A 26,990-nucleotide genomic window follows, 5' to 3' on the forward strand; every position below is an offset into this window, starting at 1 on the left:
AGCTGTGCCTATCTTGCTGAGGGAAGCAGGCTGTCATCATCCTCTTGGTGATGACTGCTGGTGAATGATTTTAAGCAAAGGAGTGGCATGACTTCATTTGCTTTTGGTACCTCAATTTCAGTATCGATTGCACCTGCCTTGTTTATCTCCTTCCTGCTCCTCTCCAGCCTAGAGGGCAGGCACTGGGTCTTGCCCTGCCCGCTCCCCCGCCATCGTTGCCTTGCATCACCTGGTACAGGGCTTTGAGGGAAACCGATGCTCGCTACTCCCAGTGTCACTCCTCTCCAGCAAACAAACAGCAACTCCCAACTGCAAAGGAGGATCTAAGGCTTCTCACTTCAAGTTCTGGGGCAGGCAAGTGGGGGAGAAATTTTGAAGTAGGGTCTTGTCAGGGACCCTCAACTCATCCGAAGTGGCCATATCGCTCAGAGCTTAAAAGCTAGAGCTCTGACATCAAACGGCCAAGGTTCAAATACTGTCCCCACCACTTTCTAAGAGGACCTGAGCTCAGTTGCTTAACCTCTCTGTGCCTCAGTTTGTTCATCTGTTAAAGAGATGATAATTATGCCCCTCTCTAAGGCTACTGTGAAGGTTGAAATGAGAAAGTGCCTGTGTTTAGCAGTGTCTTGCACATAGAGAGTGCTGAATAAATCTTAGTTAACATGATGCTAGCAAGTCAGGGGCGGCTTCTTCCTCTTAACCTACAGATTGCCACCCTTCAAAATGGTTTGCATACAAGTGACACTTAAGTTTCACAGAATTCTCTGTTGATACTGAAGAGAAAGACAAGTGGGTAGGGATAATACAGTGCAGTGGTTATATGTGCGTGTCCTGACTCCACTGGACTCCAACACTAAACTAGCCAGGTTACTTGGGAAAAGTTACATAGCCTCTTTAAGCCTCTGTTCCTCTGCAATTAAATAGAAATAGTAATATTACCTGTCCTGTGTAAGGGAGATGCTGTAATACGCATAGCACACTGCCTGGCCCAAGGTAAGATCTCAATAAATGTTAGCTAATAGTATGATAATGGTTAGAAGAGAGTTCTTATACTTTGGGGAAAGGGAAAAGTAATCTAACAGTAATGAATTGGAAGGGGAAGTGTAATCCCTCCCCCCAAACTAAACTCAAACATAAAGGTTGGTGCTGGATCTGTGAAAACTGACTGGGACACAAGCAGAAGTTAGCTTAGAAACAAGCAGGTGGAACTTAGGCCTGGAGAGTTTTCCAGCTGCGCGTGGGTTATTTAAATTTGGAACCTCCATTTGAACAAAGATTAAATTCTTGCAACTCTATGGAACTGAAATAAAATGACGTGTTGTTTGCAGAGGTGTGTATGACTGCCCTCTGAACTGGCCTCCTGGGATGGTGGAATTCCAAAGGCTCTTGCTTTCAAATGAGAATCTGGGATTTAACCCCTAACACCACCCAGCTGTTACTTTGTAGAGTCACAGGCACATTGCCAAGTTGTTTAGTTTTATCAGCCAGTTAGCGGGTAAATATTTGTGGGATAGGTTAGGTATGGTCCCTGCAGGCTCTGGACATCCTCACCTCTATTTCTGACCCAAGGAATCCTTCTCAGGCATCAGGACCAGGGACAAATCTCACAAGATTCTGCCCTCCTAGTTGAATGAATCAATCCTTTGAACATCTCAATCAATCCTTTGAACCCGCATGATGTATTACTTAAGCCTTTTCTTTTTCTTTTTTTTTAAAGAATTTATTATTTATTTATTTATTTATTGGCTGCGTTGGGTCTTTGTTGCTGCGCGTGGGCTTTCTCTAGTTGTAGCGAGCAGGGGCCACCCTTCATTGCGGTGCGCAGGCTTCTCATTGCGGTGGCTTCTCTTGCTGTGGAGCTCAGCCTCTATGCACGCAGGCTTCAGTAGTTGTGGCTCACGGTCTCAGTAGTTGTGGCTCGCTGGCTATAGAGTGCAGGCTCAGTAGTTGTGGCTCACGGGCTTAGTTGCTCCGCAGATGTGGGATCTTCCCAGACCAGGGCTCGAACCCGTGTCCCCTGCATTGGCAGGCAGATTCTTAACCACTGCGCCACCAGGGAAGCCCCTTAAGCCTTTTCTTGGCATTGATTTCATTGTGTCTTTATAGTTAGTTGTCACAGGATATGGCACTCCCCACCAGTTTTAAATCTCCCCCAATTCAAGGACCCCTTTTTGCTTTGTGTTTCTTCTCATGACCTCCACCCTTCCCTCAACCCCATCTCTACCCCAAATGACTGTACACCATAGGCGCTTAATTAATGCTTGCTAAATTGCATCTCATAGTAGACATGTTATAGAGAGTAGCACTGTTGCCACCATGGAAAAGTAAAAGAAATTAAAAACCAAATCTTCTAGTGAAGACATGAGTTTGTCTTTAAGCTATGTTGATTTATAACCTCTTACCCACCAAAAATGGAAGATATTGCAAAATGCTGTACAATTACATCCAGTGTGGTAATGTGGTTATGTGACTTATAGCAAGCAGTAGGTATCAAATGTACAGCATTTAGCATATAATTCAGTCATAGTACTGGGTCGCCACAGCAGGAATTTGGTTTTCTAAATAATTTGCAAATGCTGAATATCTTTTTAACTTTTGGAAGTACAAAACTTTGGCCTTGAATCAAATTGTGTTAGCAATCTCTCCACAGTCTTTAATAATGCCTTGCATTTCTACAGGGCTTTGTATTTTCAAAGCTCTTTCACTCTGATTATCTTGTTTGATCTTCACATCAACCCTATGATGTAGGAAGGGCAGCTATTAGTATCTGCATTTTACAGATGAAGATAGGAGGGACTAGAGAGGATCAGGTCCTAAGCTTAGGCCAAATGGCACACTAGTGACACAGCCAAGGTTGGAACCCAAGGATCTGTAAACCAGAGAGATTTCTGATATTCATGAACATTTTGATTATTTATGACATTTATGAGCAATGGTCTTATGCAGACGTCCTAATTTATATTCATGTGCATATATTTTCATAGAGTTCCTTTTAAAAAAGTAAAGAAAAACCTTCATGGTGATCAGATATGTATGTGTAATACTCATAATTTGTTACTTCAGTGCCTTTCATCTGCACATATCAACATGCATTCCAACATTAATTATTCTTTAAAAACATTTCTTGGTTTACTCTATCTGTAAGAACATATTTTCTTACTTTAATGTTTAAAGAAATAACATGTTACTTCAAAAAATAAAGACCTCCAGGGACTTCACTGGTGGCACAGTGGTTAAGAATCCACCTACCAAGGCAGGGGACAGAAGTTTGATCCCTGGTCCAGGAAGATCCCACATGCTGTGGAGCAACTAAGCCCACACGCCACAACTACTAAGCCTGCACTCTAGAGCTTGCAAGCCACAACTACTGAGCCCGTGTGCCACAACTACTGAAGCCTGTGCGCCTAGAGTCTGTGCTCCACGATAAGAGAAGCCACCCAATGAGAAGCCCACGCACCACAACGAAGAGTAGCCCCCACTCGCCGCAACTAGAGAAAGCCCATGTGCAGCAACGAAGACCTAACACAGCCAAAAATAAATAAATAAATTTATTTTAAAAATAAAATAATAAAGATCTCCATTTATATGAAATACCTAGAATAGTCAAACACAAAAAGACAGAAAGTAGGCTAGTGTTTACCAGGGACTGGGGAAGGGGGTAATAGGAAGTTACTGGATACAGAGTTTCATTGTGGGATGTTGAAAAAGTTCTGGAAATGAATGATGGTGATGGTTATAGAACAGTGTGAATGCACTTAATGCCATAGAACTGTACAGTTACAAATGGTTAAAATGGTAGATTTGTTACCGAACACAAGTTTATGTGCCCAACACACAGTAAGGCCAAACAAACCGAAAAGTTGGAGTTGGAGCAGAGAAGGGATTATTGCAGGGCTCGTGCCCAAACCACCCCCCCGAACTCCCTGAAGCATTTCAGCAAAGCATTTTTAAAGGCCAGGTGAGAGAGAGTCATCCCAAAGGGTATGTGATCCACTCCTGCACAGTTCTCTGGTTGATGGTGGTCAATCCTTAGTCACCAGCAGGTCTGGGGGCTGCGTGCTCATGATCGTCAAGGAGTTAATTTCTTCCACATGGTGGTGGTTTTTAGCAAATGAAAAACGCAGGAAATATGCATGAGATACTATTATCTAGGTAGTCAGAGAGGAACTACAGCAGAGGATATAGGGGAGGGGTCTGTCCTGGGAAGGCCCCATAGGGTCCTGCTCCGTTACAGATTTTATGTTATGTACATTTTACCACAACTTCAAAAAAGTAGAACACCATCTTATTTTATTAATATGATTCCCTCTAATAGAAGAAATCTAGTTATAATGCAACTCATGACCATTTTTGTTTCTTTACATTTTTTTTTTTTTCCAATTCACCTTACCTAAGAGCCCCTTTCCACTTGCTGCGGAAGAGACGATAGCAATCCGTAGGGAGCCCTACTAACCTTTTAATAAAACTCTAAAATGAGGTTAAGGTTTGTGTGATAAGGTGGGATCCTAGTAGATGTTTATAGCTACTACTAATCAAGTACTTCCTACCTGCCAGGTATTGACTAAATGCTTTTACCTATATAATCATCTGAGCAGCTCCAAGTGACAACAGATGAGAAACTGAGTTATATGAAGGTTAAGGTACTTGCCCAGGGCTGAAGAGCCAAACACGAGGTAGTAGACTCTCCCTTCAACAGCAGTGGTTTGGGTTACGTGATTGGACCAAAGCAGGGTAACTTCCTCAAGTGCTCCTCAGGAGACTACTTCCTCTGTGTTGTGATTACTGTCACCTTCCTTTTACAGAATCACCATGTCCTGTGTGGCTAGGCCTGTGCTGTCCAAAATGGTAGCCACTAGGCGCATATGGCTACTAAGCACTAGAAATGTGGCTAGTCTGGAGTGAGATGTACCCCAAGTACATCTCAGAAAAACAAAAAAAAAGTAAAATATCCCATCAATACTTGTTGTGTTGATTCGATGTTGAAAAGATAATATTTTGGACATATTGAATTAAATAAAACATGTTATCAAAATTAATTTCATCTGTTTTCTTTTATTTTACTGTAGCTACTAGAAAATTTTAAATTAAATACGTTGGACTTCCCTGGTGGCACAGTAGTTAAGAATCCGTCTGCCAATGTACGGAACATGGGTTCAGTCCCTGGTCTGGGAAGATCCCACATGCCGCAAAGCAACTAACGCCGTGTGCCACAACTACTGAGCCCGCGCACTTAGAGCCCGTGCTCCACAGCAAAGAGAAGCCACTACAATGAGAAGCCCGCACACAGCAACGAAGAGTAGCCCCCGCTTGCTGCAACTAGAGAAAGCCCGCACGCAGCAGCAGAGACCCAACGCAGCCAATAAATAAATAAATAATTTTATTTATTTATTTATTTATTAAATAAATAAATAATATGTTGCTCTCATTCTCCTTCTACTGGACAAGGCTGCTCAAGGTTGCCTGGGTCACTTCTGCTACCTTAGTTCTTCACTGGGAGAAGGGGAGTAACCTTCATTTCCCGATGGCTCAGTAGAAAGTTCTCCCTTCACCTCCTTCCCACCATTGTGCCATGTCCAGAGAGGGCCTTTTGAGTTATTATGTACAAAATAGGAGAGACATATTGAAAGAGCTTACCTTTGTGTCTAATACTCTGCTTTTGAATTCAAAGCACAATAATTACAAAATGTTGTCATTACTACTGACTGGGGGTTTTATCCCCTATTCCTTTTCAAGTACAGAGGGATCTTGAGTAATCATACATTTCAAGAACGGAATGTCTGGTTAAAATGAAACATAATCCTGGTCTATCCTTTGTTTATTCAGTTGTTCATTCATTCATTCATATATTCATTTCATATTACAAATATTTACTGAGTGAATATCTGGTTAAAATGAAACATAATCCTGGTCTATCCTTTGTTTATTCAGTTGTTCATTCATTCATTCATATATTCATTTCATATTACAACTATTTACTGAGTGAACATTATGTACATGGTATATTGCTATGAGGAATTCAAAGATGAACAAGATTAGTGTCTGCTACTGATTCTCTTTCAAAAATATATTTGTTTATTTCTTTGCTTATTACACTGGACATCACAGGCAGCCTGATATAATAAAAAAGCCCTGGACCAGGGGTCATAAGGCCCAGAATCTAGTCCTGGTTTTATGAGTTATGTGAAATGAGCAGGTCTCTTCAAATCCAAATCTCAGGTTCTTTCATTTATAAAATAGGGAAGTATAAATATACCAACGCTGCCTATTGTGAAAATAAGATCATGAAAGTGGTAATCTACAAATGACCATTTCTTACTTGTTAAAAGACACTGCATTAGAAGCCAGGAGACTTGGCTTCCTTTCTGGATCCTACTAACAACACACAGTGTGGTTTTAACCTCTCAAGCCTCAGTGTCCTTAAATTAAGAGGTTAGACTGCATAGATTCCAAGATGTCTTCCTGCTCAAAATCCCAGGTTTTAAGAGTTTATGATTTAAAGTAATCATTCTCTGAAGATCAGCATTTAAGTTTACCAGAGTCATAATTTTCATATCAATTCTCTAGCCATAGATCTTATAGGATTTAAAAGTATGAAGCACTAGACACTTCCCTGGAAACTGTGCCTATTTGTTTGTAGAAAAATCTCTGCATCAGCTTTTTTTTTTTTTGTAACAGTGTTTTGTCCTCTGCATTTTTATTTTATTTTATTTTATTTTTGCGGTACACGGACCTCTCACCGTTGTGGCCTCTCCCGTTGCGGAGCACAGGCTCCAGATGTGCAGGCTCAGTGGCCATGGCTCACGGGCCCAGCCGCTCCGTGGCACATGGGATCTTCCCGGACTGGGGCACAAACCCACGTCCCCTGCATTGGCAGGCGGACTCTCAACCACTGCGCCACCAGGGAAGCACGTCCTCTGCATTTTTTAAAAGCCAAATGGAAGAGGACAGAAAGTAAAGAAATTAAAAACAACTGTTTGGGGCTTCCCTAGTGGCGCAGTGGTTAAGAATCCTCCTGCCAATACAGGGGACATGGGTTCGAGCCCTGATCCGGGAAGATCCCACATGCCGCAGAGCAATTAAGCCCAGGCACCACAACTACTGAGCCTGCACTCTAGAGCCCGCGACCTGAGCCACAGCTACTGAAGCCTGTGTGCCTAGAGCCCATGCTCCGCAACAAGAGAAGCCATGCAATGAGAAGCCGGCGCACCGCAAGGAAGAGTAGCCCCTGCTAGCCGCAACTAGAGAAAGCCCGCGCGCAGCAACGAAGACCCAACGCAGCCAAAAGTAAATAAATAAATTAATTAAAAAATAAAAACAACTGTTTCAATCACCAATTGGTGTGTAGCAAACCACTCCAAAACATAGTGGTTAAAACAATGATTTACTACTTCTCATTACTCTGTAGGCTGGGCGGTACTGCTGCTGTTCCCTCACTACTACCTGGGATGTCTGAAATGACTGCATTCAGCTGAGAGCTCAACTGAGGCTGGAACATCCAAGATGGCCTCTCATCCTCTGGGGCCACTCTCCACATGGCCTTTCCTCATCCAGTCTTCTAAGTCCAAGCTTCTGAAATGGCAGCTGAAGCCCAAACATTACAAGAGACAAGCCCCCATGTGCAACTATTTGTGTCATGCTTGGTAATATCCTCTGGCCAAAGCAAGTTTTGTGGCCAAGTTCAGAGTCAATACAGGGGATCTGAATATGTGGAGGCATGTTTCATCAAGGACCACTGAGGTAATAGTCTACCACTACAACTTCCATTTGACCGAGTTCTAGATCTTATCCCCATCTCTCACACTTCTGCATAAATCATTCCATTCTTTACTTCTGTGCCTTGTTCATACTTCTATTTCTGCATATGTCACACTCCACTTTAATCATCAGTTTATATTTTTATATTTCCCACCAAAATGGGAGGTACTTGTACAGAGAAGAGACAGTGTCTTATTCCTCTCTGAATGTCGATCATCTATCAAAGTGTCTCCACATAGGAGATACTTAATTAATAATATTGAACCACCAAACTGAATTGTTTGGAACTTCACCAAATGTCAAGAGTAGAGTGCCCCTTGGGCTTCCCTGGTGGCGCAGTGGTTGAGAGTCCGCCTGCCGATGCAGGGGACATGGGTTCGTGCCCCGGTCCGGGAAGATCCCACATGCCGCGGAGCGGCTGGGCCCGTGAGCCATGGCCGCTGAGCCTGCGTGTCCGGAGCCTGTGCTCCGCAACGGGAGAGGCCACAGCAGTGAGAGGCCCGCGTACCAATAAAAAAAAAAAAAAAAAAAAAAAGAGTAGAGCACCCCATTTCAGATTGCACAAGGGCGAGTATTCCTAACCTAGGTTCTTTATTTTCACTAAACTCTATCTGAAATTTACCATTTCTTTCAACTGGAAATGTATGCAACAAACCACAGTAGTACTAACGGTAGGTGTGGGAGTTTTTCACCAAAAGAAACCTCAATTTTTTTAATATCACATCACAGCTGACTTGTCACAAATATTGTACATATTACAATTTTTTAAATAATTTGAACAATCCATTTTAATATAATTGGTTTTCTTTGTAGTCCCAAATATTTTACTTTATTCCATTTAGAAATATTATTCTAGGGAGTACCTGAGCTTCACCACACTGCCAGGGCTTTCAGAAAAGGTGAAGAACCCCTGATTAGAATGAGCATGTGACTAGGGAGAATTTAATACCTTTGGAAAGACATCCCCCCCCTCTCCATCCCACTAGAGCCACATCAGCACTACCTTGTTAGAAAAGCAAATGCTCAGGCTTACCACAGACCTTCTAAATCAGAAACCTGGGGTTGGGGCCCAGCAATCTGTGTTTCTACAAGCCTTCCAGGTGATTCTCCAAATTCTTGCAAGTTTGAGAACCACTGAACTAGGGAAAACAGTAGTGAGTTGAAACTGAGCAATACAAGGGTAGCTGAAGACCATTTAATCAATCAATAAGTATAGACAGATACCTCCTATTTCCTCAGCACTGGGAAAAGTACTGTAGGAAAATGTTCTATATCTTAATTTGAGTGATTATAATGCAGATGTATACATATATAAAAAGACTTCAGGCTCTACCCTTAAGACTAGTGCACTTTACGGGTGTTACATGTCAATTTTAAAAATAAGTATACATAAGAGTGTAATACATAATTCTTGTCTTCGAGGAACTTTCTGTTCACTTTAGAAATCTACTGATGCAAACATCTGTTGAGTACCAGAGGTGAGCTGGATAGTAAGTGAATGGTCAGGCATGAAATCTGTCCTCATGAAGTCCTCATTCTAGTAGGCGAGTCAGAAAATAAACAGCAATTATGAAACAGTGATAATTACAGTCCATTATAATTATAATAAGTACCGCTAAATAATTACCATATTTCATTGATTCTAACATGTCCTTTTTTTATAGCTTAACATTTCTGAAATCAAAAGGTGTCTTACATTCTCTAGTTGCCAGTTTAATTAGAAGGGTTTTCCTAATGGCACATAAAATAATGGTGCATCTTTAGTTGATGGCATCTTAGATTTTGTGTAATTTGATAAATTCTAAACTATTAAGTATCACAGGTGCTCAAGGATATGTAGATCTATAAGCATTCCAGGATTCAAAAAGGGTTTCAAGAAAGAAATCAGATTTGTCGTTCCCAGAGGTAGGAGGTGGAGTGAGGGGAATTGGATGAAGGAGGTCAAAAGGTACAAACTTCCGGTTATAAGATAAACAAGTACTAGGGATGTAATGTACAACATGATTAGTATAATTAACACTGCTGAATGTTACATGTAAATGGTGTTAAGAGAGTAAATCCTAAGAGTTTTCACAAGGAAATAACATTTTCTTTCTCTTCTTTTGTATGGCTATGAGCTGTTGGATGTTCACTAAACTAATTGTGGTAATTGTTTCACAATGTATGTAAAGCAAATCATTATGCTGTACACCTTAAACTTATAATACAGTGTGGTAGGTCAATTATATCTCAATAAAACTGGAAGAAAACAACAAGAACTAGAAAAAGGGCTTCAAGGGCAAGGAGACTTGAGCCTGGTTGAAGGAAGAGTAGGATTTTAGAGAGAGGAGGAACAGCAGGGGCAGCTGGAGGTGAAGCACCCAAGGGGGAAGGAGAAGCTGTGATGAGCGACAGCTCTGGGTGAGACAGAAAGGGGGAGCGTTAGGAAGCAGAGGGAGCTCAGTGGCTAAGAAACTGAAGTCAGATTCTAAAAGGCCTAGAAAATTGAACAGATGCAGTTAAAAATAAGGAGCAACCGGGCTTCCCTGGTAGCGCAGTGGTTGAGAGTCCGCCTGCTGATGCAGGGGACACGGGTTCGTGCCCTGGTCTGGGAAGATCCCACATGCCGCAGAGCGGCTGGGCCCGTGAGCCATGGCCGCTGAGTCTGCGCGTCTGGAGCCTGTGCTCCGCAACACGAGAGGCCACAGCAGTGAGAGGCCCGCGTACCACAAAAAAAATTAAAAATAAGGAGCAACCGAAGATTTCTGAGCAGAACAAAAGGTTAAGTCCAACACTGGTATACGGAACAGACTCAGCAATAGAAGCCATATGTATATGCCCATTTTCAATGTTGGGTCAACGTTGTTTGAGTTTAAAAGAAGGAGACACGCTGGCTCAGGGCTCAGGGAGGTTATGAGCTGACGGCAGAGCCATGGCAAATACAAGAGTACTGTACACATGAGCATGTGGTAGAGATAAATGGGCCAACACTCAACCACTCCCCCAGACCCAGTGGGAGGGCACCCCACTGGGTGTTAGTCTCTCCAGCAGCCAGACCTGAAGGACCACGCTAGACGACTGTTGAAACCAGAGCCGGCCGTGCCAGCGTTGTGCTGCTGACTGTTGTCCCCTCCCCACTTGCCCCAGATGCTCAGAGACTTGTTTATTGGCCTTCCTTTTTGAGGAGGCCTCATAGTCTTCCCCAATTCATTCATTTAATCCTCACCACATCCATGTAAGGCAGATGTTACCATCTCCATTTTACGGGTAAGGCGACTGAGGATCAGAGAGGTAAAGCAATTTGCCCAAGGTCACAGAGCTAGTAAATAGCAGAGTTGGGATTCACACCCTCTTCTGTCTCCTCTCAAAGTCTGTGCTTTGAACAAGTACTCTCTGTGAGTCTCAGCCCTAACCAGCCTGTCAGATCAATAGTTTCAGACCCCCAGGTATGGAAGCTGGAATTAGTACTAATACAGCCTGGGTTTGGTGTGCCCCCTGTGCTCACCAAATTGCAGCCTTGTCCCTAGCCCCTGTTATGCTTGCCTGTCTATAAGACTGGATCTTACCGTAACTTTCTGCTTTGCACTTTCGTTACCCTGCCGGGCGGGGACCCTAGCCTGAATCCCTGACCCCTTGACCCTCTCCTGCCAGTCTTGTCCTCCCAGTCATGATCCTGCTCCAAATTAGATAACCCCCTGCAACCCCAATCTTGTTTCTTGCCTGGATCTGAGCACCACCACTGTCTGGAAACTGCTGCTGGGCCCCAATCCCTGACATCTGATTTCCCCCAGTTAGGTCAGGTCATGTCTAAGGCTCCAACCTAGAAACTAGAGCTGGGCTCAGACTGAGATAGAGCTGGCCAATAGCTGTGGAACACAGAGGTAAGAAGGGATCCAAGGAGAGTATCTAAGGATGGAGGCAAAGAGGGGAAGCAAGAGCCAGGCCAAAGAAGTATCAATTGCAAGGAGGCTGGCAGAGGGGGAACCAGCCAAGAGGGGGGAAGACTGTAACCAGAACCAACATTACAGAGGAAAAGGGTGCATAAGGAAGGACAGAGGTGAAGGCAGCAACAACTTCCCAAGCATTTAAATGTGGAGACAGGGCTTCTGATAGGGGCTACCAGTGTATAAGGTCGCAAACTGGTTCAGACACCCAGAACTGACCTCCTTCTGGATCTGTTTAAGCCCTCAGGCACTATCAAGGATTGTTGGTTGCTGTGACCGCAATCCAGCCCAATCCCAGCCTCTTCCGTCTCTCCACTTTCATTCATTCATTCACTCATTCAGTTAAACATCTGACCCTCCACTAGAATATAAGCTCCATGCAGGCAGAAACACTATCTTTTTTCATCATTTTAAGGCCTAAAACCCAGAACAATGTCTGGCACGTAGTAAGCACTAGCTATCAATTAGTTGAACGAATGAATAATAAATGAATGTTTGGAAAATGTATTGAATTCTAGAGTATTTTCCGAGTTGTGACAGTAACCTTACTTAGAGTGCCAAGCACATGTTGCCTACTGATATTCACCAACAATAAAATGAGAGATTTGAATAGGCTAGCAGCCATCAGCGTGTGGAGTCTTCCGTCAGACACTTAATACACTGAGATCATTTAAAAATTTCTAAGAGACAAATAGCACATGGACTTGAGAAAAGGGAAAAATACACTTTAATTAGTCAGGTTTTAGAACATCTAAGACAAAATAATTTTTTTCTTTTAAGTTTAGAACTAATTTGTGGTCAATATTATCAATGCTACTAAACATTTGCCAATGATTTCAAAAGAATTCGCAACAAAGAATGCCTGCAATTTGCCAAAAATTATACAGTCAACATTGTAGGCAAAAAAATTATGGAGTTTGACCACAAAATTTTCTAGACTTGAATGGAGTCCCAAGAGGAAAATATTGATGCAAAGCTTTGAAATTTTACTTTGTATTACTTCTTAGGGCACTAGATCAGATAAGACTCAAAAGTTTTCAAGATGCAGGTAAACTCCACATAAGCCCCAAATCATCTACGTACTGACTTCAGGATGCTGTTGTCAGTCAGGTTGGAGCTCTATGGGTCACCTTCGTGTTCAGAGTAAACAAATAAAGATCCTTGGACTTGTACAGAAACAATGGCAAACCCTGAGCGGGGCTTTAACTTCGAATTAAAGGAAACCAAGAGCCACCAAACTGCTGACCATGAACATGTTTACATTTTATCTGATGGGGGATGAGTGCAAAAGAGTTTGAGTGACTTACAGAGCTGTTGCCCGTGGTGTGGCCAAGGGAAAGAGGACTGAGGGATATGCAATAAAAGGATCCAGCTACACACAGTTAGAGGCTCAGAAGGTCCAAGGCAAACTTGAGCTTGGGTTGGGCAGGTATGACTGTCTGTTGGGTATGTGAGTGGAGGGAAGGGACGCTTAAGTAAATAACAGGTGTCAATCAGAGTGACATAGGGTCTATAGAAGATTGCTGAAAGTCTGGTTTATGATCATCAAAAGTATCAGTCTGAATATGGGGAATGGTTTATGATCATCAAAAGTATCAGTCTGAATATGGGGAATGGTTGACAGAATTTTGTTAAAGAGTTCTCACTAAATTTTGTTAAAGAGTCATACTGAATGTCTTGGGGTCGAATGGATTGCGTTGAGTAACATACAGAGAAAATGTTACAACCATCAGTGAGAACTTGCAATGATACATTTCAATACCTAAATTGAAATTTAACTTCAATTTCAATACCTACATTTCAATTTCAATTTAATTTCAACCTAAATGCTAAATTCTGCCATTCTAAGTAAGATAAAGTGATTGAGGCAGCAGCAAATATTACCCCTCCCCCTGCACTGGGTAATTCAATGGAAATAAATGAGCCAATAGGAAGTAAGCTCCTTGCTCACCAAGGAAGCAGGCTAAGGGGGGCAGGGGGAGGACTACAAGAATTCAAAGCCGTGACCAGAGACCAGGGCTCCCGTGGTCTATGTAATGTCTGTCCTGTGCAGATGACCCCCTCAGAGTCTATTCCACTCTTTCTGCTCTCCCCAGAGACTTGACAGAGATGGGCAGAGCTGAGATGCGATCTGAGATGAGTCACATCATGAGCGCTACTGTCTGCTACATCCATTCATAGGGAAAGGATGCTGGGACCATTAGGTATACTGCCGTGGCTAAGAGGTCAAAGAATGAAGTTTGCATAAATCAGTGCCACTTCCTTCTTTGCTTACTATTCCTATTACATAGCTTATTTACTTTTTGAAGTGTCTGATGCTGAGTGTGAAACTCAAAAGAACCATGAGGGTGAATTATAGATGAAAGGGAACATTCCTCTGGCTAGTTCCTAGAAGCTATTTTGCAACATGGAGCAATGCTTTTTATTTCCAGGCAAGTGGACTATCTATAGCAGAACCCTAACTGGGGGATGTGTGGATGGGGAGGAAAGAGTTGGGCGCATGATTTCTAGCCAAGTTGTCTGGGGTTTGGAGCAGGGCTCAGCCTAAGCCAGAAACTGAAAATATTAGGCAAGGAAACTGAGGCAGAAGCCCAACTGTACAGATCTTGGCAACACAAGAAGATTAAGGAAATGATGCTCAGAGTCAGAGAGCTGAGAACTGAAATCCAGGCTGTCATTCCCCATGAGTGTAACCCTTGACAAATGTCAACTCAACTTCTCTAAGCCCGTTTCCTTATGTGTAAAATGGGGATAATAATAATCTCATAGGTATATTGTGAGAACTAAGCTATATAAAGGATATAGGCTAAAAATAAACACTTCTTTTCTATTAGATTAAAAGCTCCCTGACAAAACCTGAAGTCAACAGAAGGAAGGAAAAAATAAAGATCACAGAGGAAATAAATAAAATAGAGATTTAAAAAAATAGAAAAAAACCCAATAAAACCAAGAGCTGGTTTTTTGAAAGGATAAACAAAATCAACAAACCTCTGGCCAGGCTCACCAAGAAGAAAAGAGAGAGGACCCAAATAAACAAACTAAGAAGTGAAAGAGGAGAAATAATAACTGTTACCACAGAAATAAAAAACCATAATAGAATACTATGAACAATCATATGCCAACAAATTGGACAACTGAGAGGAAATGGACAAGTTTCTAGAAACATACAGCCCACCAAAACTGAATCGAGAAGAAATAGATAATTTGAACAGACCAATTACTAGAAGTGAAATAGAATCTGTAATTAAAACAGCAACAACAACAACAACAGCAACAAACCTCCAGGCAAACAAAGTCCAGGACCAGATGGCTTCACTGGGGAATTCTACCAAACATACAAAAAAGAGCTTATATGGATCCTTCTCAAACTCTTAGCATATAAGTCTTTCACCTCCTTGGTCAGGTTTATTCCTAAGTATTTTATTTTTTTGATGTGATTTTAAAAGGGATTGTTCTTTTACTTTCCCTTTCTGATATTTCATTGCAAACAAACAATCGCTTTTAAAATTGCACCAAAAAATAGAAATAAAATACTTAGGAATAAACCTCATCAGTTTATCAGAATAAACCTCATACAGTTTCCTGTATTAATGTTTTGTAGTTCTTAGCATATGTCTTTCACCTCCTTGATGAGGTTTATATGATAAAGGAAACTGAAGATGATTCAAAGAAATGGAAAGATTCCCTATGCTCTTGGATTGGAAGAATTAATATTGTTAAAATGGCCATATTACCCAAAGCAATCTACAGATTTAATGGGATCCCTATCATATTATCCATGACATTTTTAACAGAACTAGAGCAAATAATCCAAATTTATATGGAACCATAAAAGACCCAGAATTGCAAAAGCAATCCTGAGGAAAAAGAACAAAGCTAGAGGCATAACCCTCCCAGACTTCAGATAATACTACAAAGCTATAGTAATCAAAAGAGTGTGGTATTGGCACCAAAAGAGACATATGGATCAATGGAACAGAATAGAGAGCCCAGAAATAAACCCACACTCCTATGGTCAATTAATCTTTGACAAAGGAGGCAAGAATATACAATGGAAAAAAAGCCAGTCTCTTCAGGAAATGGTGTTGGGAAAACTGGACAGTCACATGTAAATCAATGAAGTTAGAACACTCCCTCATACCATACCCAAAAATAAACTCAAAATGGCTTAAAGACTTAAATATAAGCAAGACACCATAAAACTCCTAGAAGAGACCACAGGCAAAACATTCTCTGACATAAATCATAGCAATGTTTTCTTATGTCAGTCTCCCAAGGCAATAGAAATAAAAGCAAAATAAACAAATGGGACCTAATCAAACTTATAAGCTTTTGCACAGCAAGGGAAACCATAAACAAAATGAAAAGACTACCTATACACTGGGAGAAAATATTTGCAAATGATGTGACCAACAAGGGCTTAATTTCCAAAATATATAAACAGCTTATACAACTCAATAACAAACAACCAAATCAAAAAATGGGCAGAAGACCTAAATAGACATTCTCCAAAGAAGACCTACAGATGTCCAGTAGACACATGAAAAGATGCTCAATATCGCTAATTATTAGAGAAATGCAAATCAAAACTACGATTGAGGAATCACTTCACATCAGTCAGAATGGCCATATCATCAAAAAGTCTACAAATAATAAATGCTGGAGAGGGTTTAGAGAAAAGGGAACCCTCCTACACTGTTGATGGTAATGGAAATTGGTGAAGCCCCTATGGAGAACAGTATGGAGGTTCCTTAAAAAACTAAAAATGGAGTTACCATATGATCCAGAAATCCCAATCCTGAACATACACCCAGAAAAAACTCTTAATTCAAAAAGATACACAGGGCTTCCCTGGTGGCGCAGGGGTTGAGAGTCCGCCTGCCGATGCAGGGGACACGGGTTCGTGCCCCGGTCCGGGAAGATCCCACATGCCGCAGAGAGGCTGGGCCCGTGAGCCATGGCCATTGAACCTGAGCGTCCGGAGCCTGTGCTCCGCAACGGGAGAGGCCACAACAGTGAGAGGCCCACGTACTGCAAAAAAAAAAACAAAACTGGCATTATGCATATTTTCCAGGCATCACTATAAAAAGCAACCATCAATTCTGAAATGGGGATAAGTTTCCTTTTGTACTGTCAAAGCAAGATGAACTTTCAGCAAATATTTACATTTAAGGAGTGCAGTTTCAGCAGTGATGTCATTGACATTTGTCAAACTGCAGTTCAAATCTCAATTAAAAAAAGAACTGTCTGAGAAACAATTAAATTGTCCTCAAATAGAAGCCAAATAATGGAGACAGATCCCTTTGGTTAAAAAAATAATTATATTAATCAAACTTCATCCTAAATAATAGAGCTATTTCATGTATTTAATTCCACTCGTTGGTGGCTTAATTTTTTAAAGAAAACAGCCTGATTGCAATATAACTGACATATAATAAACTGCACAAATTTTGACATACGTATGCACCCATGAAACCACTGTGCTGGCTTATTTTTGAAAGCAATTCTACCTAGTTTTAAGTCTATATCATTTTAAAGTCCACTTTCTGGAATAATCCATTAATTATCACACTTATGCAGTGATCCATTATGGGCTAAAGCTCTTTACATTACTCCCTATTTGAAATGGCTATATGAGTATATTCCAAAGTGCATACGTGTAAAATAATAAATACATTCTAATCCCCAGAAATTATGAGGCATGTCTTACAAATAGTAATAAAAGCTACCACTTATTTAGCATCTATCGTTGCCAAGGTCTATTTTGTAACTTTTTACATACATCATTTGTAACCCTCACAACAATCCTATGAGATCAATATTATTAACTCTATTTCACCAGTGAGCAAATTGAGATTAGAGACATTCAGTGATTTAGAGACATTTACATAGTTAGAACATGACGGAACTAGGAACTAGATTCATCCCACTATGCTAATATTTCCCAAACTGTTAATTTATTCAACAAGTATACGCCAGGCTCTAGGTTAGATGTTGGAGATATAGTAGTGAAGGTCATGGTTCCCAACATCATAAACTTTACAGGCAGGGGTAAAGAGATACGCCACTTCATTGAAATATGTTCTGACATATGTATACACCTTCGAAACTGACAGCACACTGAAGATTATGAACATACCCATTACTACCATAAGAGTCTTATGATCCTGTGTAATTCCTGCCTCCTGACCCTACCCTGCCCACGACAAAGCAACCATTGATCTGCTTTCTCGCCCTATACATTAGCTTGCATTTTCTGGGGTTTAACGTAGATGGAATCATACATATATATTATTTGCCTGGATTAATCTCTGGGTATATTTGAACTGTATTCAATTTTTAAAAATCAGCTTTACTGAGGCATAACTTACAAACTCACCAATTTTAAATGTAGAATTTGATGAGTTTTGACACATGAATATCAGCAAGTAATCACCACTACAATCAAGATACAGAGCATTTGACGAGGAATATTTTAAGTTTAGACAAAGTTTTACCCTTAAAAGCACAGAGTTTATTAGTTTCAGAGAAGTCAAGTGCGGTACACATGGAACATTCGTGCGTTATCCCAGGAACACACCAAAATCAATGCCATTTTGCCTCCTTTTTAAACCTACACAGCTATGGGAACTTGCATTCTTGATTGTTTACAGGGAACTTTTATGATTGCCTATTGCTCTTCTTACAAACACCCCTTTGGCGCTTTAGGAAATAACTTCAAAGAGCACATAACAGGAAGGGGTATACTTTGATTCATTCACCACAGTGATTTCTCTGTCCCCAATCAGCCTAGTGACCCACAGTGGAAAGTTTCACACAGCTCAAAAGTTTCTGTCAGCCACGCTGTCTCAGGCTTCTTTCCTCTCTTTTTGTTCCCCAGCCTCCAGTCTCTTCCCATTCCATCCCTGCCTAAATATCACTGTTCCATTCATTTTTCTAAAGTCTTGCTTTTGGCATGCTGGGAAACATTCCGAGGCTCTACAGTGCTCACAGGATTAAGTCCAAGCTCTATAAGGCCACCTTTGTACGCTCCACCTGTTTGTACTCATGCTGATGAGCAGCTGGGAGCCAGCTCCCGGGGCTGAGCCAAGCTGCTGCCCGGCCCCAGCAAAACGTGTGGAGTGTTTGCATCTTCCCTGGACCCAGCACAACGTGTGGAGGGGATCTGGGTCTAGAAAAAAGATATCGGGACTGTATTTGCTGCAAAGGGATAAAAATGAACATCCTAAGCTTTATTTAGAAAGCCTAGTAAGGCCCTTAATTGGCATTGTTAAGAAATTTCAGTGATTTATGTGAATACAGGGATTCAGATGTAACAATAACTTAGAGGGTTTTTTGCTGCATGTGTAATTTCTCTGTCAAATACAAAGCATGCCGTGACTGGGTTACTTTCTGAAAGCATCACCATATTTCATTTATCCACACATTCACTAAATATCTCTTGAGCACCTATTACATATCAGGCTCTGTGCTTAGCCCTGGTGGTATATTGGTGAAGCAGAGAGGTATCATCTGCACCCTTATAGAACTAACAGATTAGCTGATGGGTCACTGCAGGGTAAAGAGAACCACAAAGCAGAGATAAAATGCTTTCTGGGAGCTATGGTAGACACTATTGCCCTGACCATATCCCTTAGCGCTCACCAGGCAAGCCAGAGGTTTCTTCCCACCAGGGACTCTCAGGCTGAGTGAGAACTTTTCTGGCTCAGGGAAACAGGAGCTCAGCCCTTGCATGGTGCAGGCCGTGATTGCTGGGGAATCAGTGCCTTCAGGTGCAGCCCTAAACCAATGGCAAATGAGGATTGAGAGTTAACTACCCAGCTTCCACCCAGAGCACCCTGGCAACTCTGAGGTTGTTCCATGCTGTCTTAGCTTGAGCTGCCGTTAACAAAATGCCATAGACTGAGTGGCTTAAACAACAGGAAATTTTTTTCTCACAGTTCTTAGAGGCTGGACGGCTGAGATTAAGGTGCCAGCATGCTTGGTTTCCGGTGAAGCGTCTCTTCCTGGTTTGTGGGCTCACGTGACCTCTTGTGTGGCGAGAGAGAGAGAGAGAGAGAGAGAGAGAGACAGAGAGACAGAGAGAGAGAGACAGAGAGAGAGACAGAGACAGAGAGACAGACAGAGAGACAGAGAGACAGAGACAGAGAGACAGACAGACAGAGAGACAGAGACAGAGAGAGACAGAGAGAAGAGACAGAGAGACAGAGAGATAGAGAGAGAACTCTCCAGTGCCTCTTTTTGAAGACACTAATCCTATTGCATCAAGGCCTCACCCTGACCATCTCACTGTAGGGTCTCCTTGATGTTTAATTACCTCCCTATAGGCCCTATCTCCAGACACAGTCACATTTGGGGTTAGAGCTTCAACATACACGTTCTGGGGGGACACAGTTCAGTCCATAGCATACACTGTCTCCCAGAGTTCTCCACTGAGGCTGAGCCCCAGTTACCCATCTCCCAGTAACTTGTTCATCAATGCATGCTGAATTGGCTTCTTTTCCTTCCCTCCTCATTTCCCCATCCTCCTACCAGAGCTCCCTGAGACTACCTCCTAAATTAACAACTTGCACTCAAATCTCAGTCTCAGGGTGTGTTTCTGGGGGAACCCAACCAGTGACTGGAGCACATAGCAGGGAACCTGCCCTGTCCTGGGGGGCCTGGATTTTAGAAAGCCTTACCAGTTGTGTCAGTAATTCTTTCCTGAGGGCTCTGTGGGAAGCCACTTAAGGTCTTAAGCAAAGGAATGAATCTCTGGAAGAACATGGAGAAAGGATTAGAGGAAATAAAAAGTAGATTCAGGGCAACTAGTTGGGAACCTATTTCTTCAGTCAATAGGAGAAAACTGTGACCCGGATTAGGGAGAAGGCAGTGAAGACAGAACCTGACATGGTGCTTAGTTCAAAGCGAGCTGCTCAACAAATATTTTTGATTAAAATTAATGAATGGGTTCAATCTACCGAATTTCTAGGTAGACTGACAGAACTCGAAGGTTGATTAGGTCTAGGGTCTGGGGAAAGGAAAGAGTTGAGAATAACTCCCATCTTCAGGCTTGAACAGCTAAGTAGATGCTGGTGCTATTGACTGAATATGGACACAGCCTCGAGGAGAAGGGGCAGGTTAGAGGGGGTAGGAGATAATGAGTTTGGGGCATGATGTGCCTGTGATACATCTAACTGATGTTGAGTAGGCAGCTGGGTGTACAGGTTTGCAGCTGGGTCAGAGATGCATATTTGGGTCCCACCAGACCAGCCACATGGGAAATATGACCCAGAAGAGCTCCACTTTTCCTACTTTCTGGCATTCCCTCTAAAATAATATTTTAGAAGGAGTATGATGGAGAATTAGTATTTATTGGGAACCTACTACGTGCCAGGAATTGTACCAGGCATTTATTTAATCTTCCGAACAGCCCAGAGAGGTATGCAATATTATCTCCATTTACAGATGAGGAATTGTGGTGCAGAAAAGAGAAGTAGCTTATCCAAGGTCACACAGCTGGTAAGCAGCTTCAGAAAAACTCTGGACTTAGTCCAAATTGCATGTTCTTAAAGAAAATAAGATCAACAAAGTGTGGTTCTGTATCCTATGTCTCTCAGTCTCTCTAGACACCACAATGAGCAATTCGCAAAGTCAAGTGCATTCACTAGAAGGATCTTTCAATTTCAGCACCCAAAGACTTCTCTCCGCAGCGCCCTGTTGAGCTACACATCCCTCATTTGGACAGTTCTCTCTCCAAGTGGTCCCCCTGCTGGTGACCCTACTGTGTACAGCCCTAACTGAAGTCTCTCAATTTTTTTTTTTTTGCAGTACGTGGGCCTCTCACTGTTGTGGCCTCTCCCGTTGCGGAGCACAGGCTCCGGACGCGCAGGCTCAGCAGACATGGCTCACGGGCCCAGCCGCTCCGCGGCATGTGGGATCTTCCCCGACCGGGGCACGAACCCGTGTCCCCTGCATCGGCAGGCGGACTCTCAACCACTGCGCCACCAGGGAACCCCCCTCTCTCAATTTTTGTCTCTGGAAATCTTTTCTTTTTCTGGAAATATCTTCTAAAAGGAATCACATAATGTGGTCTTTTGCAGTGGTTTTCTTAGCTAGTGTGCTGTATAAAAGGTAAAATATTTAGTATTTTTCAACACCATATGAAGTGTAGGGAGTAACCCAAAACCTCATTATTTCTTTTCATTTAAAAATACAGCACACTACCTTGGATGTGCTAATATTGATTTATAGTCCTGAAAATGTCCCAATTATTTTCCCTTCTGCAAACAAATACTTTTTTGTAGATCTGCATTAAACTTATACATTTCTTTGGAAAGAATTGACATTCTTCAATGTTATATATTTTCTCTTCAGGCACGCATTTCCTTTCCAATGCAATATGCTAAGTCAAAAGTTTTGAGAACTTTAAAAAAATTATTATTTAGGTTTTGAACATATGCTAGCAGTATGTAGTTAAACACTTTGTTCTTTTTGTGATATTTTTAAATGACACATTTTCCCATAGTCTATTCTAAATCAGTGTTTCTGATAGACAGGAAAGCTACTGAATTGTGAATTTAAAATTTGGGAAAAAACGTATGGAGGTTCTTCAAAAAACTTAAAATAGAACTACCATAGGATCCAGCAATCCTATTTCTGGGTATTTATCCAAAAGAATTGAAATCAGGATCTCAAAGAGATATCTGCACTCCTGTGTTCACTGCAGTATTAGTCACAATAACCAAAATATGGAAACAACGTCAATGTCCATTGAAAAATGAATGGATAAACAAAACATGGTACATTCATATAATGGAATATTATGTATCTCTAAGGGAAGAAGAAAATACTACCATTTGCAACAACATGGATAAACATGGATAAAGCCAGTCACAGAAGGACAAATACTACATGATTCCACTTATACGGAATATCTAAAATAATCAAGCTCATAGGAGGGGGAAATGGGGAGCTGCTATTCAACAAAGTTTCATTTATGCCAGTTGCATAAATTTTAGAGATCTGCTATTAAATATAGTGCCTATAGCTAACAATATTGTATTATACACTTAAGATTTTGTTAAGAGGGCAGATCTCATATGTTCTTACCACAATAATAAAAAAATCGAGGGGGAAAAATTATATGAATACAGTCCTTAAAAGGTGGAAATTATTATCTATACTGCCCTATTCTCCAGATATGAGGTAGTGTTACTCCATGAGAGAGTGGCACGGACATCTATACACTACCAAGTGTAAAATAGATCGCGAGTGGGAAGTAGCCGCATAGCACAGGGAGATCAGCTCCCCCTAGAGGGGTGGGATAGGGAGTGTGGGAGGGAGATGTAAGAGGGAGGGGTGGGATAGGGAGGGTGGGAGGCAGACGCAAGAGGGAGGAGATATGGGGATATATGTATACGTATAGCTGTTCACTTTGTTATACAGCAGAAACTAACACAACATTGTAAAGCAATTATACTCCAATAAAGATGTTAAAAAAATAATAATTCCTTTCATATGTTTGCTGGAGGTGGAGCTTCATAGACTACTTCCTGGTGTGGAGGTAGGCATCTCACCTGAGTCATAGAAGGCTCCAGAGATTAGGCAAGCTGATAACTTGAGCCAGGAAGATGAGGTCATTCTTTTTGCCAGTCGCTGCAATCTGGCAAAAGGCAGATCCTGAGACATGTTTCTTGGACCAGAAACTAGACCTAAGGGAGAGGCTCTTAGGCAGAAAAAGATTGGAACTGTGGTCAGTGGAGTTCATCCTGGAAACTGTCCCCATCCTGACTTCTCCCATCCTCCTCCACACTGGGGCCAGAGTGAACATTTGTTATTATAAAAGAGCGTGGTTCAGAGGACCCATCAGGATCTGCCCCTGCTTGCTTCTCCAGCCTCCCCTCTCGCTCCTTTCTTCTCTCTGGGACCCTATGATCTAACCATTAGTAAATTTCTTTCAGCTCCATGAGAAACTCGTCATGTTCATTTTCACCTCTAGGCCTTTGTACATGCCCAGGCCTCTGTCCCAGCCCCTCTCACACCCTCCAAACTGACTCATTCTTGCCCACTGTCAAGATTCAGTTTAGACCTCACTTCCTCTAGGAATTTTTCCTTGACCCTCAAGGCTGGGCTCGGTTTTCCCTTAGCACTCTGCTTCTACCCCTGTTCCAGGGGTTATCTAGCCCTGTTGCAGTTGCCTATTAATTTGTCTGCCCCTCCCTCTTCCTAGACTGAAAGCTCCTTTAGGCAGAGACAGAATCTGTCCAACATCTGCCCTCATGAGATACTCCAAGTTAGAACTGCCCAGTCAACTTGCTCCTAAATTCCTGATGCATAGAAACCGTGAGATAATAAGTGATTATTGTTGTCTTGAATCACTAAACGTTGGGGTACTTTGTCATATAGCGATGGACAACTAATGCACTATCAAAGCTCAGTGGCTTAAAACAACCGAATCTCAGATTCTGTAGGTTAGTAATTGGTGATCTCTTGCTCCTTGTGGCATCAATGAGATCAACTCAGCAATACTCAGCTGATGCATGGGCTGGTTGGGAGGATCCAAGGTGGTTTCACTCACAGGCCTGGCACTTTGTGGGCTGGAAGGCAGGACTCAGTTGGTTAACCACAGAGCCTACACGTGCTCTCTCTAGCATGGTCGTCTCAAAGTAGACTTTTTACGTGGCAGCTGGCCTCCCTCAGAGCAAGTATCCCAAAAGAACCTGGAAGAAGCTGCATGAGTTTTTATGACCTAGCCTTGGAAGTGACGTACAGTCATTTCTGCCATATTCTCTTGGTTGAAGCAGTCATAAAGACCACCAGATTCAAGAAGAGGAAACAGAGACCCCATCTCTTGATGAGAGGAGTTGTCAAATAACTTTAGCTATTTTTTAAATTAACTTTTAAACATATAATTTATATACAACACACCCATTTAAAGATAATTTGATGAGTTTTAACAAATACATATACCCTGTAACCACCACTGCAATCAAGTCATAGAACATTTCCTTCATCCTAAAAAGTTCCCTCCTGCCCCCTTGTAGTCAATCCCCTCATTCCCCCCATCAGCACTAGGCAACCAGTGATCTGCTTTCAGGATTTTCTAGAAGTTCATGTGATGTAGTATATAATTTCTCACACTCGGCTTTTTCACTTAGCTAAGTTCTTTTGAGACTCATCATGCTGTTGATGATGGGTCAAAACATAATCTCCTCTATGAGTTTGTCACCATGCCTGCTTAAAGGTGATGTAAACTTTTCCCCTCAAGAGAATATTTTACTTGATGACTTTTTTTTTTTTTTGGCAAAACACCAATTTAACTGTTTCAAATTTGTCAGGAACAAAGGTTTTGGATAAGAAGTTATAGCAGGAATTTGATATTTCTCAAAAATAACTTTGGGGCTTCCCTGGTGGCGCAGTGGTTGAGAGTCCTCCTGCCGATGCAGGGGACGCAGGTTTGTGCCCCGGTCCGGGAAGATCCCACATGCCGCGGAGCGGCTGGGCCCGTGAGGCATGGCCGCTGAGCCTCCGCGTCCGGAGCCTGTGCTCCGCAGCGGGAGAGGCCACAACAGTGAAAGGTCCGCCTACCGCAAAAAAAAAAAAAAAAAAAAAGTAACTTGTTGTCAGTAAAAGCTCTGATTTACTAGAAGTTTGAACTGGTTAATGGGTTAATCACTAGCTTGTGTTCCTAAAAATTATTGTGAGATTTAATATTAATACATTTAGTTGATTGTCTTACGGTCTATTTGCAGAGGTAATGAAAATAGATTTTAAAGTATAAAATGCTTAGCAACAGAACATACCAAACAAGTTCTTTGTGTTTTTGCCAAAATCAGACAACATATTTGGCTTTTTCTACCACAGAAACTCTCCTGCCTCTATTTCTGCCTCATTCCACATGGCAAGGCTAACAGAAAATCAAGGTCAAATGAGGAAACTCTGTAAATGGTTTTTATCTGGCTTCACTGTTTGACCACAAACTGGCAAACACCATAAGAAAAACTGCACAGGCGATAAATGATAGGGTAAAAGTACATTTTTGACCATGGGCCCAGGCTCTAGCAAAAGAAACTGGCCTAAGATTTATAGAAAGTGATTTAGGAATGAATTCAAAGGACTGAAGAATCACAAAATTGTTTTTCCATTGAACAGCAACAAAAAAATCCCCATGCTTTAAAAAATTTGTGTGGTAGCTTTTTTTGTCCCTCTTGCATCGAACTCTATTCAGTAATTTTACCCCATATCCCCACCTGTTGTTATTATTATAATTGGCCCTAAAGAAATATATAACACTAATAGAATAAAGGGCGGTTCGAATGAGATAGGAGACATAAATGATCTCAAACTGGCTAGGTTTTGGATGACTTTTTACTGATGAGAAAAACTACCTTAACCAAAGGTAATTAATATTTTTATTCACTGCTTCAGTTCCCTTCCTTAAGTTCTTAATATGTATTAATGTAACAGCATTAATCATAAAACATGAAAATGTATTTTTTAAATCAAATTCAAGAATGCCAAACAGGAGACTTCTGCAGAGAGTGGAGGCCCAAGAGAGCGCCTCATTTTTGTCTTCTGGGGACAAAAGGATGAATAATTGACTCTAACTAAGTGCTCTCAGGATGTAAGAAATTGTCTTGAGGCAGAGAATGAGAACGAACGCAGATGAGGAAAAGAGGAACGTTAGCGGTTGTAGGTGTGTGATATTTTTTCCCCCTGAATTAGGAGAGAGCTGCCAAAAGTGGAAAGAGAGGGAAAGACAAAATCTATACTGGTTTTCTTAAGGTTTAGAAGCAAAAAAGTAAAACGAGAAAGAAAACAAGCCGGATCAAGGACTTTTAAAGCTGTAAGTTACCTTATAAGCATTTAGTCCAGGGGTTTGCACTTCTGTTTGGAGTTAAAAGAACTCTTACACAAAACAAAAGTAGACAGGAGAAAAGCTGCCCAGGTGGAAGGGGCTGGTAGGGGTGGCGGGGGCGCGCTGAATCCCCGTCACGCGCACACATCCCAACATCGTAGGATGCTACGCGCTGCTTGAAAACCACAGACCAGTCCGGACGTCTCATTTTACAGGGGAAGAAACAAGTGAGCGGCTTACGGTCACAACACAGAGCCCGGACGTCAAGTCTCTACACTTCTCACCACTTCCCGGTTTGCCACTAGAGGGAGGCAAGGTGGGCGAGCGCGTCTTATGGAGTAAGCTGGGTGGCTTGCGGCGGTGACAACCCCGCGGGAAGAAGGTGGGAGGGCGCGGTACCCTCAGGGAGGCAGCGCGAGACCTCGGCCTGATTGTTCCCCTTGCTGCCACCAGGTGGCGCGCCTGGCCCGCAG

The 26,990-nt window shown here is 42.0% G+C and overlaps 1 protein-coding gene and 1 long non-coding RNA gene across 5 annotated transcripts in view; one reads left to right on the forward strand and one right to left on the reverse strand.

The window, feature by feature from the left end:
- Positions 1-8,439: 8,439 nt before the first annotated feature.
- LOC137230698 (uncharacterized) lies at positions 8,440-26,950 on the reverse strand. Of its 2 annotated transcripts, none has more exons than XR_010946222.1 (3): positions 26,758-26,950; positions 23,237-23,385; positions 8,440-9,292 (listed from the first exon to the last, which is right to left on the reverse strand). It is a non-coding gene; the product is annotated as an uncharacterized lncRNA (long non-coding RNA). The 2 variants fall into 2 exon arrangements; XR_010946223.1 differs by having other exon boundaries at positions 26,515-26,950.
- Positions 26,680-26,990, forward strand: part of CCDC83 (coiled-coil domain containing 83) — a 46,787-nt gene continuing 46,476 nt past the window's right edge. For all 3 annotated transcript variants that reach the window (XM_067750609.1, XM_067750610.1, XM_067750612.1), the window contains exon 1: positions 26,680-26,833. The gene's annotated coding sequence lies outside the window, so the exon portion shown is untranslated. The remainder of the gene's footprint in view (positions 26,834-26,990) is intronic.

The sequence above is a fragment of the Pseudorca crassidens genome, chromosome 9, assembly GCF_039906515.1.
Source record: "Pseudorca crassidens isolate mPseCra1 chromosome 9, mPseCra1.hap1, whole genome shotgun sequence".
In the NCBI taxonomy this organism is placed as follows: domain Eukaryota; kingdom Metazoa; phylum Chordata; class Mammalia; order Artiodactyla; family Delphinidae; genus Pseudorca; species Pseudorca crassidens.